Below are 20241 nucleotides of genomic sequence, written 5' to 3' on the forward strand. Positions count from 1 at the left end.
TTGGTGCAAATCAGTTCCAGTGTTTGGTTCTGTACACTGAGTACCTGGAGATCTAAACCTTGGATTCAGAATGATTTAGTACAATGGAGCTTATAAAGACTTTCTATTCGAAGGATCAAGAGGAACAATTATAGAAAATACTGTCAGTATACTGAACAATTTGTGTTAATAGCATTAACTGCAATACAAAGCAGATATGTGCTTTAGTTTGAATTTTCTGGAAAAAAAAACAAAATCAGACCCATTGCTACTTTTATTTCATAGACTTGGTCTTATGTTACAGGTTATGCATATTAACTGCTCTGCTCATTCTTTATACAATAATATTTCAACAGTGTGATGTGCGAATCACCAGTGCTGCTAATCTGGAATCTCATCTTGAGTGACATCCAGAATGGTTGTGTTATCTTTCTAATGGCTGTGAATCGTCTTAAGGTTTCAGTGCTGTTACGCTAGGCCTCACGATGGGCACACTCCCATATTCAAACCACCCACAGACTCTGTATATTCTGTGCTTTCATTCTGCAACTCAAAGACCCCTTGCTGTTGTACCTTTTGGATGCTGAGATACAGATGCACCACCAGGGGTGAAGGCAGAGGTAATGAGATACTTTGCGATATTAATAAGCCAGGTTTGACATTATATTGCACAAGATGACTCTTTCACAATAACATTGTTCATTTTAGTATTTTGCTGCAGTTAATCTTTTTTAAATACTCATATGTATCCACACAATTGTGGCTTTTATTTTGAACCAGATGCTGTGTTGTAAGAATTACATTTCAAAGTTCATACAAAATCAAAGGCAATAAATGCAATTACTGACTGTTCTGCTGCTACTTCAAAACCTACTCTCATCTTGTGGGCTGCAGGGGAACTTAGTGTTGTTTATCAGAGTAACCTTTTCTTTCCCCCTCTTTGGTGTCAGAAATTATTACAAGGCCAAAATGGATCTTGTACAAGGGGTGATGCTGGTAGACTTGCTTTAGAATGAAGGTGGTAGTCATCTGGTCTTTGGACCATCTCCCTCACCACTTCTCTCCTATCACTCCAAAATAATGAGATAGTGGGGCTTTATAATGACACAAGTCACATCAGGGAGCCCAATAAGATGCCATGAATTTAAATAAAGAGAATTAGGAGAAAAGGTGCATGAAAGTAAATCAAGAAAAACAAAAGATTTAATTTTTAATTAAGCCAAAAACACCTTTCACGATAAAAGACTTTATATTTCTTTACAAAGAATGCATTGTCTTATATTCTTGGAATATTGAGAAAAATGATCCTTCAGCAGTCTTGTCTATTGAAACAAACCCTAAGCAACATGAAAATCACTTCCAGAAGGCGAACAAATAAACATTTAGGAATTATCAACAGGATGAAGTATTCACCGTTTAGATTAGCTCCTTCTAATAGTCTTCCTTTGATCTCATGTAAGCACTGTATTCCAGAGAAAATACCGATTCATACAACGTCAGATACTTGTGTCACGTAACATTTCAATGATGTTCAATTAAAAGGTTCAATGGCTGCCTCACCCTTCTATTTGAGTTTGTTCCAGTTTCATCATGCAGTTTGACAGATTTAATTTCAATACAGATTTCCATGTTCAGCATTGAGCGTGCTCTGCAACATCTTACAGTAGCAATTAGTCTAATCTCTCAGATCAAAGGAAGCAGACTGCTGGAGAGCGAGAAAGCCCAGGGTGCAATTAATGATGGGCAGTAAATCCACTTCAGAAATTACTCTTCAGTCAGAAACTAATTCTTTCTGCTTTGAACTCCTGTTTCTTTGCAAAATTGGTCAGTACACCTCATTTTATTCCATTAAAGTGTTTCTGCGCTACTCCCTGAGTGTCTGAGTCAAGTGGGCAAATTCTACCACTTACAAAAAAAAACTGATAGACATTTTTTTCCACATCTGCTTAGAGCTGAACAAGTCAGTTTAAAGTTGGTTAAGTTTATAAGTTTTTGATCCGTTATTATTTCAGTCAAGAAAATCTGCCACCTTTAGCCGGTTAATTTCTGAGAGGTTTTAATGTTTAATACTCGAGTTAAAACAACCATGAGCAAAACATAATGCAGAATGGGAGGATACCAGGAACGATGAAAGAAAGCTGACAGTTGGCTTAAAGCTGTCTGTCATCAATTTAATCCATTCATTTTTTAAAAATATCATACAGCAAAGAAACCAAATAAAACCTGGAAACAAAGATAAAGAGTTAAGTATTAAACCATATTTATTTCTTGTAAAACCGTGAGGCTGTGCAGTCTTCTGCTTAATTCATTCCCTCTGACAATTAAACCCTCACTCCCGTCCCATGCAACTTCACCAATGACAATTTGCTTGGAGTGCAGAAGAATATTATTGCTCTCATGCTTTTCTGTACAGTTGACTACGTAGTAAAAATTGAGTTTTATACAATAAGTATTTGTGATGTGGTTACAATTTTCCTTGCTAAAATCATGTATCCTGCCGACCCACAAATTATAATACTGTTTAAGGTCAGTTAATATTAGTTAATAATTCAGAATCAAAACAAAATCCTCTAAGTTGAAATAGTTTCTGATCTCTGCTAGTTTGCATTTTCACTTTGCTACTTCCGCATACAAAACTGCTACAAAAAGTATCGAAATATTCAAAGTTTTGATGGTATAATCTTTTACAATCAAGATTTTACAAATCCAGTATTTACAACTCTTATGCTTTCCCAGAAACTGGGGCAAATATAGAATGACACAATTCTGGAGCACAAAAGGAGGCCATTTGTGCCATCTTCCCTGTCTCTACTAACTCTGCAGTTAGTTCCACTGCCCTGATTTTTCTCCCCCATCTCCCTGCAATTTATCTCCTTTTCAGATATTGATCCAACTCCCTTTTGAAAGCATCTGTTTCTACCTGTCCATCAGGTAATCTTTTTAATCTAGCTTTGAAACACTTTTTATTGAGGGGAAAGCAATATTGTTCCTGTTTTAAATATGAAGTTTATTTTTGGTTTACATTGTTACTGAGCCCAGTGACACAAAAATCCCCCCCCCCACCCCCCACCCCCACCCCCACCTCCACCCCATGGAAACAACTTATCTTAAACCAACCTTTTATGAATCACCTACACAGCCAGTATATAAAAGCTTTCTACTTCACTGTACCGTAATTTGAGCGTTTCTGAAACCCATTTAACGTCCCTAGTGTGCTTACTTTATAACATAGTATCTCAGCAAAGACTCCTGTTACTACGCTAAAGTGCTTATGGCCATCGTAGCAGTATCAGCGGCAAGGATGATGCGCATGTAATGGAGGTTTGTTCAGTCTTTAATATATAAAATTGTGCTTTTTAATGGATCCTGTACACCATTCATCTGATAAAAATGAACTAAGTTTAGTTAGCAGCTAACAGTGAGTTCAATGAGTGCAGCTGTTACCTCAGTGACCATTTAATGAGCTGAAGCAAACTTGCAATACTGAAAATTTTCTATTGGTCTCTTTATCACATTTTAAAATTTTTAATGAAAGCTTTCCCAACATCTGAAGAGTTTTTTGTTATGAACTTGCTGGAACTTGGTAAGATTGCTGAAATGACTGAAGTAATGCAATATGTTCTGGAGATGGGTGTGTAGCTAATTTGGGTGATGACTGTGGTTAAATGAGGTATCTGAGTAGGAGAATGTTCACGGAATTGGTTTCAGGAGAAAAATTGCTAGTTTATGAATACTGCAGAATGACCAGTTCTGTAATACGAATGATGAGTAGGAAAACAAAAACCCATTCTCAGTTCAGCATTCATACACTTTATTGCACTTGGCCACATTTAAAAACAGTGACTTTATTATAGCATTGGAACCTTGTGTTCTCTTTAATGGGTTAGAAGACTGGTAGGTACAGATCTGATTTCTCTTTGAAGTTGTATTCCCAATTGAACATGTTAATTTAATACTTATCCAACAAGGCACCAAAATAGCCCCTTTTCCCAACCAGTCATTGTCTTATAGGACAAAAATGCAGAGAGAAAGAAAATAGATCTGTGAGATTTTGAATTGAATCTAAAATTTCTGCTTTTAAAATGTGTTTGTGGGGTTTGGGCATCTCTAGCTAGCTCAGCATTGAATGCCCACTTAATTACCTGCGAGGAGATGGTAATGAGCCACCATTTTGAACGGTTAAATCTCACATGATACTGGAGCCCCAGTTAGGAAGGGAGTTCCAGGATTTTGACCCTGTGAAACTGGAAGAATGATGAAGTAGTTCCAAGTCAGGATACTTTGTGACTTGGAGGGGAAGTTGCAGCTCGTGATGTATCCATGCGTCTGATGCCTCCTCGGTTGTTGAAGGTGCTGTTGAAAGAATTTGAGCTGAGTTGCAAATCCTAACTGGAATGACAGTAGGACCTGCAGGAATAGCCTTGGCCTCCATCGGAACATCTGAGTCAGGATCTGACTGGGCTGCAATGACTCATAGTTCCGTACTCCCTAAATAAACAGAATCTGACAGAAAAGAATGCAACGAACCACTATTGGCTGGGTACAAAGCCTCTTGGGAGGTTGGTGAGGAAGAAAATTGAGGGCATTAATTTCATGGCTTATTCATCAAGGTACACAGCAAATGACAAATTAATACTCTTCAGTTAAAGGCTTGAGATGACAGGGTTGTCAGCTTTTACAACAATTACAGAGAGGAGTGTAGTTAAGGTTAATGCTACAAGAAATTTTGTAGCAACACACACTAGAAAAAAAATCCCAAACCCAATCACCGCCAAATTAAATGAGAGTTTGTGACATGAGCTCTGTAAATATTTTAATTTTCTCAGGTACACCATCTACATTGAATGCCTATTGTATTGATTTAAGTTTCTATTGCTCAGAAAACAGTTTTAATTCAATTATCAGAAATGATTTTTAAAAATCTTTGTAACCAAAGATAACTATCTATGGGGCTAACTGAGTTCACATCTGTTTTGCTGACAAATGTTTAGCACATGTCCTTTTGGCTGCAAACTGTTACAGTAAGTATGCAACAGCCTGGGAACATTGGATATTTTCCCTTGTAGTAGCAAAACGTTCCCACCTCAATCAGAGCCTTCTCAGTGCTAGAGTGAAGCAAAGTTGCTTGAATCTGAATAGAGCGTTTAAAAATAATCACATTGCAATATGGAACATATTAACTCAAACGACCCTCCTGGCTGCTGGACTGCATAATCCTAAAATAGCACGACCACATTAAGCAGCACAAACCTGGCTTTCTTGACTGTGGGTGGAATGTGCCTTGTTAATACAGCTTCAAGCTTCTTTTATGTGGGGTGTTCTCATGGAAATACATCAGTCACAATGTTCCCAAAGGAATGTGGTATTGAATGCACTTTTTTTCTTAAAAAGAATTAAGTGTTGGCAACCTTAAGATTAAAAAACATTTAATATGAAACTGGGCCAGCATTTCTGTGAGAGAGAATTGACTCTGAACCAGAACTGTTGAAGTCACTGATTCAATGATGTTTGAATCACTTTTGCTTCACTGGGTGGGTTTTCCAACTCACTTTGAGCTGAATTACACTGAGGAACACTGCAAAGCAGAATCAATTGACAGGACCACCTGTTTCCCACAAGAGCACATTGGCCTCAACTTGTTTCTAGAATATTCCTGCCAACTTCTGGAATGGTCTGACATTAAATCTGTCTTGTACCCAGCAAAAAAAGAGAGGGAAATAAGAAAACTTGATTTTGTTTCAGGGAAACATTTAATGAGTTGATCTGAAGGGGGGGGCGGGGCTTAAAAAACCCCATTGTGTTGGCACTAGTACAACACTGGCTGTAATCCAAAGGATGAAAGAAAAGCAATGACTGAAGCTCTTAATAATTAAATACAGATATTGTTGATCCATGCAGGTACACAGATGCAATCAGGGATTGAAATAAAAATGATTTTGTTTTCCCGCTGGGAATAAATCTAATCTTGTCTTCCGTCAGAGCAGAAAATTTAGGTCAGAAAATCTGAGCCATGCCTTATGACCCAGGAGGAGATGCTCCATTTCACACACACTCGCCCTCTAGACTGACTGGTTAAGACAGTCTCTTCAATTTGGCACAGGTCACTGGCCATTCCCATGACAGATGCTGTTAGCAAGGCCCTGTGGAGATCAGTGATCAAACACAACCTGATCCCAGATTCAAGTCTGTCGCTTCTTGTTTAATGTCTGATTTTCAGCGAGGGTGCAGAGGGGCACAACGCAAGATTCTGCCTGAGCTATTGCTTTTTAAAATTTCCAATTGACATACTTACAAAAGCTGATCTGGAAAATGCACAACCAATTGGAAGAAAATAATTACTTATAATCCTTTAGCGTTTGATTCCTATGCACCAATAAACACTTGTTTACATTTTAAGGAAGATTATTACTTTGTTTTATTGATTTGTAGGAAAAAATTACTATAATTTTGCTTTGCTCCTCTTTGTAATATAAAAAATCCAAAGTCATGTCACCATTTGAAATAAGTTGTCACCCTCTTGAGAGAGAGGTGAGTTAAAGTCTTCTGAGGGTCAGAATAGTATGCTCTTCCTTAGAAACTGATGGAGGTAGAAGTGGCAAGCAAGGGAGTGGAAGATTGTAGCATTAACTTTACATACATGTACATCCATAACAATCTGATTACTAAATAGCAGAGCCAGGCTTGAGGGGCCAAACGGCTGCCTCTTGTTCTCACCTTGGAGATTTATATGACTGTAAGCATTTTTGCATTTAATTAATTTTAAAATTGGAATACAATATTGAATATTTAACGTTTGGGCCATTCCTTTTCTCAAAGGAAGGCCTCAATCCCTCTTTTTGTGAACAGGAAACAAACACTAAATGTGCAGTTTGTGATTTTGATTCATATTTCATCTGAAAAAGTGAAATATTTTTTGTTTAAAATGTTTGAACCAAAAAATGTAAAAACAAGTTTGTATTTTCAATTTTACATGGTTCCATTTCTTAACCGTTGAGCTATTGATAATTATCCAGAGATTGCACGTAATGTATTCCCTTTTGGAACATTGAACTCACACCTTGCATCTTCAGTGGCCAGTACAAACCTGTAGGATACGTCAAAATGTAACTTCAGAGAACTGTCAATCAAAACAAAAATACCTTTAACCTATTTCTTACATCCATTGGTGTCAAGATTCATTTTGTACTTCTGAAGAAAATGCATAATGATTAGTAATTAGTATGATGCAGCATGTTTTCTGGGGCTTTGATGCAGTGTGGGTTTTCCAATTATCTGGTCTCTATGTAATTGTCTTAAGGTCAGTTGAGCTGATTCAAACAAGAACTGAAACTTGACCTGCCACAGAAGCCGCAGTTGTCAGCACTTGCGAGTGGTAGAGTTCAGGAGGAGCCACAGTGGTGAGCTGTAGAAGTGAATCATCAGCTTTGCTGCAATTAATCCATTCAAAAAAAAGCCCCAAATTATTAGCTGTTCAAATTTCGCTTCTGTGAGATTACAAAGGTAACCTTTTGATATTGAGAGTCATAAGATGACAAGTGTTTTTTGAAAGGTTCTGCAAGATGTTTCTTTATGATTTAGAAAATAGTTTGAATGAGTTTCTTCATTGGCAAAACACTGAAGTCTTCAATCCTGTCACTGGCCTGCAAATAAATTGCCTGTATCACTAAAAGTACTGATTATGGTGGTGTAATCACCAATTATTGTGGTCTAACACATGTGAATAATGTGTTGATGTCAGATCACACATTATCATTGGAATATAATGGATGGAATCAGGAATTTGGAAAGACATGCAATAAAAGTAGTTTAGTCTGTGCAAAAAGCTAATAGGATATATTGTCACAGAAAGTGAAGTAATGTCACGTGATCTTGGTCTTTTCTCAGCTTCTTGCTGCCACATAGTTTAGAAGTGACTCTTCTTGCAAAGTGGATTTCAGCCTCTTTAGCAGGAGAATTTTCACACTAGTCCTTTTTCCTGACACACTAGCTTAGCAGAAGTGATTGATGCATACACCTTCTTCCTTCCAGTTAGTGTACAACAACTTCTGTTTTGAGCACTATGAACTTCATTAAGTCATTTGTTTTTGAGGTACAGTTGTCCCCATCATCTAAAACCCCAGTCAGTTTTCCTTTCTGACCTGTGAAACCGCTCAATTGAATTGGCTTTGTTAAGGATAAATCATCCCTCAACTGCATGTGGTCAACCAACTCCAATGATAATCCAGTCCTGCTAATTCCATCTTTTAAGCTACCATGCTCTCACTTCACTTCAAGTCAGTGCAGACATAAAGGTATCAATACTTTTTCCGTGTCCCTGGCTATGCTTATTAAATTTAGCCTACTCAACTATGCTACTTTTTCAAAAACAGGAGTTGCTGGTAAAGCTCAACAGGTCTGGTAGCACCTGTGGAGAGAAATCAGAGTTAACATTTCAGGTCAGGTGACCCTTCAAAAAACAATGCTATTTTTTCACACATTTAAAGTAGGCATCGTATATTTCTATTAATTCCTTGTATGTAGCGTTTTCTTTGTCAATTACTTGCATAGCCACCCATTTCATACAATGTTGCACTGACCTGTTCACTGCACGGATTCATACCAAGGCCCCTTGTAAACCTTCTGCTTTATTCAGACTTGTGAGTTTTTCAGTCTTGAAGGCCTTATGCCCAAAACATCAACTCTCCTGCTCCTCAGATGCTGCCTGACTTGCTGTGCTTTTCCAGCACCACATTCTTGACACTTTTTCAGTCACCACAAACACTATTCCATGCTTGTCTGTCACTTGTGACCACTGTAAAAGCCACTTATTCTCCATGTGCTGCTCAAGAGTATTTGCACAGTAGATAAGAAGAAGATGACCTTTACCTGAGGAACTTCTTGCTGTGACTTTATCTTGTCATGAGGCTGCAAAAGAGCAGTCACATGATGTTATGTCACTTCCTATGATGAGGTCTCTTTACAAACTTATACTTAATTGTTTATCTGATGTGCACACTAAATGTTAGGTTTTTTCAGCTCTGTGATATAATCCTGAAGATTAGATCTATAATCTTTAATCATGTGCCTAGCTAAAGAGTCTTCACTCTTCCATCAAGCTTCTCCAAAATCTTTATTGTAGCAATAAAGTGAACTGTTTATTTACAAAGGAAATATCTTTTTTTATCCCCTGCAAGACCCCTCCCTGATACCTCTATGATTTTCTCAGGTTGCTCACAACAGTGAGTGGAAAGCTCCAGGCTGTACCTGGATGGTTGTCAACCTTTCATACTTGACCAGAATTCACGTCAAAATGGGTTTGCAAATGGTTCAAAGCAAAATACTACACATGGAGAATTCCACAAGGTGCCCAGAAAACACCAGCAAGTTTGTGTTGTGAAGTGGAAGAGGCAAATCCTTGTTTGAAATGGATTAGGGTTTCGATTATTGCTGACTGAGTTTGAAGGGTTTGCTGGTGATTTCTTTTTCACTTTCGAAATCTGCCTTTTACTTCAAAATGGATCCACTCAGAGTTCATTGCTTTATCTCTTCAGATTCCTACAACATCCGTTAATCTCTACCACTTGGTGCGGAAAACTCTAGAAAGTGGACCTTTCTGTGGCCTTGATTCATGTTGTCCAATGACTGGCCAAGTGGAGAACTTGTTCTGTTGACTGGAGTTTGGAAACATATTCCCCATTTGCAGGTAAGTCATTCTGTGCACTTGTTACTAGCACATATTCACAGTTTTCTTCCAGATTCGCTATTATATCCTTTCAACATGAAAGCATTCTTCTTGTATGTGATGTGAACCAAGATAAACCAAAACTTCTGTTGAGGGATACAGGGAAGTATACTGTAGATACTGGGAATAAAATTAAATCAAAGCTACATACTGGACATACTCAGCAGGTTATGTAACATCTGTGAAGAGAAAAGGAGTCAATGTTGCGGGTTGATGAATTTTTATTAAACTTATGAAAAGTTGACAAAAAAATTGAAGTGAAACATTAATGCTGTTTCCCCCTGCACAAATGCTGCCTGTCCTGCTGAGTATTTACTGTTTCTCCTTCTGTCCTGTGAATTGTTCTGCTGTTTGCCTTATACCATTTGTGAAATTGACCGTTTGCAAAATCGGGCGGCACAGGGGTACAGCGGTTAGCACTGCTGCCTCTCAGCGCCCGAGACCCGGGTTCAATTCCCGCCTCAGGCAACTGTCTGTGTGGAGTTTGCACATTCTCCCTGTGTCTGCATGGGTTTCCTCCCACAGTCCAAAGATGTGCTGGTTAGGTGAATTGGCCATGCTAAATTGCCCGTAGTGTTAGGTGAAGGGGCAAATGTCGGGGAACGGTTCTGGGTGGGTTGCTCTTCGGAAGATAGGTGTGGACTTGTTGGGCCGAAGGGCCTGTTTCCACACTGTAAGTAATCTAATCTAATAAGTGTAGCTTGTGAAGTAACACTCAAATGCAATCCCAATTGATTGCTCATAGTACCTTTTGACAACTTTCCACAAATTCAGTTTTAATTCTGACACTGGCCAGGGAGGTCAATAATTTGATTTTGACAGGATTAGTTACAATTTCAACATATCTTTTAAGGACCATTTGGTATCAGAGGGACTTTGGAAATATTTTCATTGATTTGAAAGTCAGGCACTGATGCATCGTATCTCAATCTTACTAGAGAAACAAGGAAGGGAAATTGAATCTTTAAATCAGCATCTTAGCAGTTGCACTTTTGCTACAGTGTTAAAAAAATAAACCAGGGCTGGGAGCTACAGATTTGTTCGTCTTTCTGTCGCTGTCTCCCTTTCCCCAGTGTTTAAGTTGCTTAACGATTATGGTTTGAAATTATTCTGTGGTTGATGCAATTAAAGCCCTTATGTTGGTTGGAAGAAAGCTGACAAATCAAATCCGACTGCGATAACAGAACCACTGAGCACTGATATCTTATCCTCTGAGCATGAACATTTGTCTTTGAAACCATTCCAAAAGTAGTTACTATTGGAAATAATGCTCCAGGTTGCTCCAGTATTCTAAGAAGGATTATATCCAATGATGGGCCAAATCAGCACCTTTTGTTTTCAGGAGGTCAGTCTTTTATATAGCTTAATGAAAGCGTTTCATGCACAAAAGAATAGATATTGTGGATCACTGTTTTCGCTTATTTTTCAGCAAACAATTAGAAAGATATTAATTGTGTCAACTTAATGGTATCAGTTGATTGAGACAGAAAACTATGGATTCCAATCCCTTCTCCATGGAGCCGTAGTACAGTTGGTGACTTTCACTGCAGTGCTGACATAGTGTTGCTATCAGAGGTGTCACATGCTCAACTGGTGTGGGAAGTGGGGCTTGGAGGATAGCAATTGCAATGCAGAGTATTTTAGCCAACATTCTTCCCAAATTATCAACACTAATACAGAATAACTGGTAAATTTTCTCATTGTCAGTGTGAGGGAAATGCTTCTGAACAGTTGCTTGATCTGAGTTGAGCATTAAAAATAATTTACAGAGCTTTGAAATGCTTCAGAGTATTATTAATTGGAAGTCTTTCCATTCAGAATTGTCTTACTGCAGAGTTCATTCTTGCCGAACATTCAGATAGAACGTATGTTTTCACGGCTCTTGGTTAGGATATATTTGAGGAAGTGATGGGAAAATTGATCAGGGTCATGAACAAAATGAGAAGTCATATTCTATGGATCCTCTTGTGCTTTTTGTTAGTTTAAATGCTAAATATACTACTGTATTCAAATAGAAGATCCCGGGGATATCAGTGAACTCTTTCATTTCTGCTGCCTTTACATTCCGCAGTATAATCACCTGAGTGAATATTTCATGAACTAACATCATAGTATCCAGCAAGTGGTTTTTTAAGAGTCCCAGAGCACTGTCTGCCTAATCCTGAACTAATATTTTTCAGGGAATGCTGTGGTGTAGCTTAACAAAAAAAAACTTCTAGTTTTCTTTGCAAATTAAATTATACTTCCAAATAGGCGAAAATGAAACCAAAAAACAAATATTTGCAACCTTGTGGCAATGCACAATACAAAAAGGTGCTCTTAATGCTTCTCATTTTATTATGGTGGTAATTTGAGCCTCGAAATAACTTCTAACTTATCTTGTGTTTGGGTCATCCCGACCTTTAAGACCATGCCATTCTGTTAAAACTAAACCATTAGGACAAACTAGACAAGTGGAAAATTTAATTTTCATCCCTCATAGCCAAAATGGATGTAAATAATACACTGATCCAATGATTTGATTTTCATCCACTGCCTTTTATGAGTTTTGTACAACAAGCTAAGGATTCTTGTGACATAATGGTAATGTTGCTACCTCTGAGTCAGGAGGACCAAGTTCAAGTCCACTTATAGTCATAGAGATGTACAGCATGGAAACAGACCCTTCGGTCCAACCTGTCCATGCCGACCAGATATCCCAACCCAATCTAGTCCCACCTGCCAGCACCCGGCCCATAACCCTCCAAACCCTTCCTATTCAAATGCCTTTTAAATGTTGCAATTGTACCAGCCTCCACCACATCCTCTGGCAGCTCATTCCATACACATACCACCCTCTGCGTGAAAAAGTTGCCCCTTTGGTCTCTTTTATATCTTTCCCCTCTCACCCTAAACCTATGCCCTCTAGTTCTGGACTCCCTGACCCCAAGGAAAAGACTTTGTCTATTTATCCTATCCATGCCCCTCATAATTTTGTAAACCTCTATAAGGTCACCCCTCAGCTCCAACGCTCCAAGGAAAACAGCCCCAGCCTGACCAGCCTCTCCCTGTAGCTCAGATCCTCCAACCCTGGCAACATATCTGAACAGCTTATTTAGAAAATATGTACAACACTTGATACACACATTCATTTACACATATACACCATTAGAAATCAAAGAAAGATGTAGTTATAGGGCATTTCATGGAACACATGATAGTCCACCCAAAACCATCATACTGGCTGATAGATTCATAATTTAGTAACTACCTTGGAAGCCATTTTATTTTCTGAAGAAGTACTTCCAGTCCTCCAAAAGACAAACTATTTTCTCCCATTTTCTTTGCATTTAAAACCAAGCAGAGGTTTTTCTTTTCCCTCTGTATTTTGTTGAGAAGACAAAGTTCCTTTTGTTTACATGATGCATTCATACAGAATTAACAAATGCCAAGTCGTATCGTAAAAGCTAGAAGCAGAATCGGTCACGCTAACCTACTTTTACCATAAGCAGGCTGTAATCATGCAAATCAGCATAATTCATGTGTGTGCTGGTCACCCTGTGTGCCATCTTAACCGCAAGATCCAAGCTGATTAAAACTGCAGTGTTAAACATTCTATATGGATTCTGCCTTTGTGAGTAACATTTTAAATGCATCCTTTCAACATTTGTATGATAAATCATCTCTTTCTTTTGTGCAGATTCCAGACTTGTCAACAGGCACTGCAGTGTGTTACTCAAAATGCATGCCGTTTGAAAAGGAATTTCTTTGTAAGGTGCTTTTCTTGTTTTCGCCATTGTATATTTAATTGCCTTTTCGACCAAACGTTGCATTCTCAATCATTGGATTTTTAATGGACAGCAGTTTGGTGGGGGTGGGGGCGGGTGAGGTGTTGGGAGCAAGAATCGTCTTTCACTCAGCACAATCAGTCATTGCCTCCTCGCAATATGTTTTAAGCACTTTAAATATCATCATAGCAAAGGATTAGATTGCATCAAAGCAGATTTGAACATTCCTAAAAACATGTTTGCCAATGACAAAAAAAAATCAGGTGTTTTGTATGTTCTCCTCATGGTGAATTCTCACTCGATTTGCAGATTGTACCTGATTAGACATCCATGCATCAGGACACTGCAAAAGAAGTGCATTCTGCATCTAAGGAATTAGACTGACCTTACCCTTTTAGATTCTATTTTTATTAAGTGGTGGCTTCAGGGAACATTCAACGCTGTCGGTGAGTTTGATACTATTGGAGAAACCATCGACCGTTGATTGTACCTTGTAGCCAACCTCCTCCACCTGCCTTTGGGTTAGTTCAACCCATGGATCTTGGTCTGAAACCCATTTGCTATGACGGAGGCTAGCATTATCATTATAGATAATTTCCGGGAAGATGAAAACAGTCCCAGCAAAGGTCACAATCAACATTCATTGCTGTCGGTGGGTTTAACTATATGGTAAAGCTCGCTGAACAATGAATGCAACTGTGGCCCAGATTTTAGCAATGACGCCAACAGAGTTGCCGCTGGACAAAGCAAAGCTGCAATAGCCGATGATTTAAGAATTGATTGATCGAGGAAAAAAATTAGCCTCGTCCGGACTTGACCTTCTGTACTGCTTGGATATGAGATTAAGTTCAGTGTAATTTATTCACAAATGACTGAATCATGTGAGGGTCAAATTCCTGTCTGGAATAGAAAGAATATATGTTGCAGCTATTACATTAAAAGTGATATCAGGTTTCAATATTTTGTTGAGGCTTTCTGAAAGATTTGGTCTGTGCCACTGAGATGTTCAGTTCAATTAGGGAGTGATGATGTCAAAAGTATGCTGAAGACTCAAACATACATATGTCATTCTGAAAGTGGCTGACTCAATGCTCTTTCCATATGCTTCACCGCTGAAGAATGCTAATTCTCATTTGTTATTGAAGCAACTGTCACAAATTGGGATGGCTACTTGCAGAAACAGAAGCAGGCCACTCAGCACTTGAGCCTGTTCTACATATTCAATAGGAACATTGCTAATCTGATTCCTCTATATTCTTGCTCTTCCTCAATAACCTTTCACCTCCTTGCTTATCAAGAATCTATCTTGCATTTTCTTGAATATAATCAAAGACATTGCTTCCATTGAGGAGATTCCAACGGCTCATGGCTCTGTGAGAAAGAATTCCTCCTTTTCTTGAAGGGGTGACTCATATTTTTAAACAATGACTCCTAATTCTAGATTCTCCCATGAAAGGAAACATCCTTTCCACATGTATTCTGTTAATGTCCCTCCAGTCTTTATACTTTTCAAGCAAGTCACCTCTTGTACTTGTAAACTTCAAAGGATATAAGCCGAGCCTATTCAAATTTTCCTCATAAGACAACCCATTTGTTCCAGGTCTTCATATGGTAAACATTTGATCTGCTTCCAACCCATTTACATCCTTTCTTAAGGAAGAAGACCGGTACTGTACATAGTACTCCAAATAAGGTTTAACCAAAGCCTGCATAACTGAAGCATACTTCCCTATTTTTGTATTCAATTTCCCTCACAATAAATGTTAATCACCTATTAGACACCTGAATCACTTCTAACTTCATGCTAACTTGCTGCAATTCATGCATTGGGATACCCAGATCCCACTGCATCTCATGAGCTCTGCAATCTCTTACCATTTAAGTAGCATGCTTCTTTGTGCAGCAATGGACTACTACTACCGATCTTTTGTCATCAGCAAAATTAGGAATCCAATTTCGTCCAAGATATTTTTACAAGTTGTAAAATATTGAGGCCCCAGCCCTGATCCCTGTGGTACACCACTGATTATATATGATCCATTTATGGCGACCCCCTGTTTATTGCTCACTAGCCAATCTTCTATTGATGCCAACATACTATCTCTTAAACCCTCTACACCATGAGTTTTTGTTAACTACAATATCCTTTGCAGCACCTTCTGGAAATCTGTATACAGCAGATCTGCTGGTTCCACTTAATCCACAGCATGTTATGTCCTCAAAGCACTCCAATAAATTGGTTAAAGATGACTTACCATTCACAAAACCATGTTGACTCCATTTGAATACACATCTCTAAATATTCTGCTATAGCATCTTTAAGCTTCCAACATTTTCCTTCTGACAGATGTTAAGGTAATCAGTCAGTAGTTTCCAGCTTTTTCTCTCTCTCTCTTTTTGACTAAAGGAGTTATATTCGCTAAGTCCTTGGAAACTACTTGCTCAATGTTAATGCGGAAATAGCTGAACTGGCCTAAATTTGTCTGATGAATTAAACAAAATGAAATTGAAGTATCCCAGTAGGACTGGATCGTAATTCAGTTTTTCACCCAGTTTGCACTCCGCTTATTCCCTGGTCCTCATGTTTGCTGTCTGATTTGCTCTCAACTTTCACACAGTGCTGTCTGTTCCAGTTGTCACATCTCTCCAGTAATGGTTTTTTTCTTAAATTATCACACGACCATCACCCATCTCTCCGGAATTTCAGCCAACTTTGTAGAATACACATATATTTATGGAATGTTTTCTTTCACTGAACCAAATATTTTTAATAAAATAAAATGGTATGGAAAATCAACATTGCATTTGTCTTTTTGAAAACCTTCCAGCTTCCCTTATTCTATACATGTGCTAGATGGTACTGTCATACATGTCAGATGATTATCATGAAATGTTTGTGGTAACTTGCAGTAACCTTTTTAAATAGGCACACTGATAAAAGAAATGTGCTTCGCCGATTTTTTTTTTCTTTTGCATAGTTTTAAGGACTGGCTGCCAAAACAAATATTTAAAGCATCAAGCTGTATGATAGCACATTCAGCTATGGTAACCTTGGGCCATTAGATCTGAGATACAGTCAGGCAATTTTTCTGTTTTTCTTTAATGCTTGGCAACTAACTGAAATAAATTTCATAAAACATGACCTACCTTATTTTTCTCTCTCCTTTCCTGAAGGTTGTTAGTACTAATGTCCTTTGGGATGCCCTAAAATCATGCCAGGAGCTCGATAAATTGAGGTCTGTCTGCTTTTCTTCTTTCGTAAAGTATTGCCCCTGAGGTAGCTACACTCTTCTGAGAGCTGGAACCTCATGTAGATATGAATTCAGTGATCATAATTTCACAATGCAAAAGAAAACTGAATGTAATTCAATGAATAAAGTCATGTGCCTTTTACAAAACTGTGGAGTAAAAATTATATTGCGTATATTACCAGAAACATTTAGAGCTAGATGCAGTTATGTTGAAAATTGACAGAGACCGAGTAAGGATATAATCTTTCCCTAAATAAGCTTTTCCCAAGCTCATTAATACTTCTACTCATTCTCTGTGAGAACTACCCACAAAGCATGGACTGAAAGAGAATAATAAATTGGGTATTGATTGTCAATCTTTTATTAATCTGTTATTTTATTTTTGAAACAGTTTCTTCTTCAATCAGAACACCTACACAATTATAACAATTATTGAATTCATGTTAGTTTAGTAAATTTTAAAGAGATAATTAGTTGTTTCACACTAGGAGTCACGCCTAACAACTCTGTGAAATATTATTCTGAATGTGATGTTTATTTTCTTCTTTCTCTTGCTTCTATTTTCTGTGGTCTGGAGGTGTTGCTTCACTCAATCGAGGTACATTTTCACAGACAGTGCTCACTGTGTATTGCCCCATAGAACTGACAATTAATAATCTCTTCACTGCAAGACATGGATCTCCCACTTTGTTCAGTAAGAATAATACATTCAAAGTGCCTGACTCACTGTCAGTGATGCAACTGAAAAAGCCTAGGCCTGATTGGCAGCAAATGTGGCGAGTTGCAATACCCACCATAATGGACAATTTGTAACCATTTGTAACCATTCCAAGGAGTGGTCATTTCCACAACCAACATAAAGCGGGTCTCTCCAATCTAGAAATGTTCTCAATAGTGTAGGGATTCTACACACATTCTAACTATTAATTAACTTCAGAATTTATGAAGAAACAGACTCTGTAACTTTAAGAGCCAATCCAGCTTCAAAAAAGTCCACTTTAGCCACAGAGTAATTTATTACTGGTTACACGATGTGACAGTCTTTAATGAGCAATGCTATGAGAAGATCTGTTTGATTAGCAAGCTACCACGAAACACATTTTTTAAAAAATACACTGATGAATTGGAAAGGACGTGATGTGTAGTTTTTAACAACTGCAAGGCTGCTAGAATTTGTTATTTCTTCACCAAAGGATCACACAATCCTAATCAGCAGCAACTGATGGCTAAAAAAAAAAAGCTATTTCTTGGAAATCATTTTTTTCCACATTATGCACACATTTAAGGGAAAAAGAGAAGCAGCAACTAGATTCCACAAGCTTCGCAGTGAGACTTTGAGTGTTTTGTTTCTGCTGGATAAATTCTGTTTGTAAGGGCCTGCTTATAAAGAAATATTTCCCTCTGACCAAAAATTTATCATGCTCTTACCCTGCTGGTGTAACACACCACTATATAAGAATTTTGGCATGGAGAGATGATTGTACACATGTTCACACATACACACACACGTTCTATTTAAGTAACGTTACTTTGAAATTGGTCACATAAAGCAAACACTTAAATGAACCAGTGCATAGCAAATACAGATTATGCTATTTACTGTAATTTACATGTACTGGAACCTTATTGTGTGAAAATAAATTGTTATGAGACTTGAAAGGGTTCAAGAAGATTTACAAGTATGTTGCCCGGGTTGGAGGATTTGAGCTATAGGAAGACGCTGAATAGGCTGGTACTGTTTTCCCACGAGTGTTAGAGGCTGAGGGGTGACCTTATTGAGGTTTATAAAATAATGAGGGGCATGGATAAGATCTTTTCCCTGGGATGGGGGAGTCCAAAACGAGAGGGCATAGGTTTTGGGTGAGAGGGGAAAGATATAAAAGGGACCTAAGGGGCATTTTTTTTCACACAAAGAGTGGTGCATGTGTGGAATGAGCTACCAAAGGAAGTGGTGGAGGTTGTTACAATTGCAGTATTTAAAATGTACCTGGATGGGTATATGAATAGGAAGGGTTTAGAGAGATATGGACCAAGTGCTGGCAAATGGGACTAGATTAGGTTCGGATATCTGGTCGGCATAGACGAAGTAGACCGAGGGGTCCGTTTCCGTGCTGTATATCTCTATGACTCTATGCCTGTGACTGTAAATAATGCTGTATCACGTGCCTAATAACATTGAAATAATTTAAATAAATCGTTAATGTGCGTAGCTATGTAGCAAGACATTTATTCAAAGGTAAACAGCATTGAAATATAGTGCAAATTATATACATATATCCCACAACACTAAAGAGGATGTTTTACGCATATTTTTTAAAAAGGCCAGACAGCGCTAAGCGGGTTAAGAAAAACGTAAATTCCTAATAAAAAGAAAGTTTTTTTTCACAGGGATGCTTGCAGATTAGAGTTAACACTTAGGTTCACTGATGGGAGTGTAAATAAACAGCCACCCTTCAGCTACTGTCCAGTCTACCCAAGCTTGACAGCATTTCCAATCCCTGAGACCAAATTCTAATCAAGTATTTCACTGTAGTAACTGAAGCAAGTGCAACATCATTGGCGGTGCCATCTTTGGGATCAGCTGTTTAGCTTCTCCAACAGTGAACACCAATTTCATGGTAGTAGTTCGGGGAGGGGGTGGGGCTGCTCCCCAATATTCTGGACAATGCTGAGCCTTCACACAAAATCAGCAAAAAATGGTTCTAAAACAGAAATCGCTGGAGAAAGTCCCGCTGAGTTTCTCCAGTAAGTTGTTTTTCTTCTATTTCAGATCTTCAGTATCCGCAGTCTTTGTTCCGTTTTGGTAAAAATGACCGTCCCATCACGATTCCTTTGTGCGAGATTACTGTGTGCAAACTGGCTGTTGTGTTTCCCCCATATTTATAGTCGGGGCTACATTTCAAATGCACTCGATCGGCTGTGAAACACTTTTGGCCTGTCCTCGGATCGTGAGAGGTGCTATGTAAATGTACGTTCTCCCGATGCAGTTCAATGTTTTGCTCCCTCAATTAGAGCTCCGCCAGTCACTGCATCGCGCCTCTTGCAAAGCATCTTGGAGCGGCAGTGCCTAACAAGAGCAAGCTGGCCACTCCCTTGAGGAAGGGAGTATTCTTTTGTCTGCCCGGCGCTAGGATCACTCCTCGTCAGCTTGCAAACCACAGGCACTGCCCGAATGTGCTGCAGCCGGCTTCGCCACTGAACTGGTCAGAGAAACATGCAAACCCCCTCCTTGTGGCATTCTTGTCTTTCCCGCCAGTGCCGACCTCCAGCCTTTAATGAAGCCACAGGTTGGTGTCCACAAACAAAAAACACGACGTTTGCAAACTGGAAAGGCAAATTGGGGGGGACAAACTGCTTTGGTTTAAAATTAAAACAAGAAATAGAAAGCAAGGATTAAATAACACAGCAATAATTCCACTTGGAATTCAAATCAGCAGTGTGATCGAGATTAACATCTTTCATTTGTTTTTACATTTCAGTTGCCTCAGTTTATCATCTTCCAGTCGAGTTACAATCAATCACC

General features: G+C 38.5%; 2 long non-coding RNA genes across 5 annotated transcripts in view; one reads left to right on the forward strand and one right to left on the reverse strand.

The window, feature by feature from the left end:
• LOC140479745 (uncharacterized) overlaps positions 1 to 18992 on the forward strand; it is a 74765-nt gene extending 55773 nt beyond the window's left edge. For 3 of the 4 annotated variants that reach the window (XR_011961105.1, XR_011961107.1, XR_011961106.1), the window contains 3 exons: positions 9510 to 9661; positions 13380 to 13449; positions 16642 to 18992. This is a non-coding gene — a long non-coding RNA (uncharacterized lncRNA). Of the gene's footprint in view, positions 1 to 9509; positions 9662 to 13379; positions 13455 to 16641 lie in introns of all 4 variants that reach the window. The other variant, XR_011961108.1, reaches the window with a different exon arrangement.
• Positions 1 to 20241, reverse strand: part of LOC140479749 (uncharacterized) — a 200721-nt gene that overhangs the window by 50803 nt on the left and 129677 nt on the right. The gene's annotated exons all lie outside the window — the stretch shown is intronic.

Source organism: Chiloscyllium punctatum, chromosome 7 (assembly GCF_047496795.1).
Source record: "Chiloscyllium punctatum isolate Juve2018m chromosome 7, sChiPun1.3, whole genome shotgun sequence".
NCBI lineage: Eukaryota > Metazoa > Chordata > Chondrichthyes > Orectolobiformes > Hemiscylliidae > Chiloscyllium > Chiloscyllium punctatum.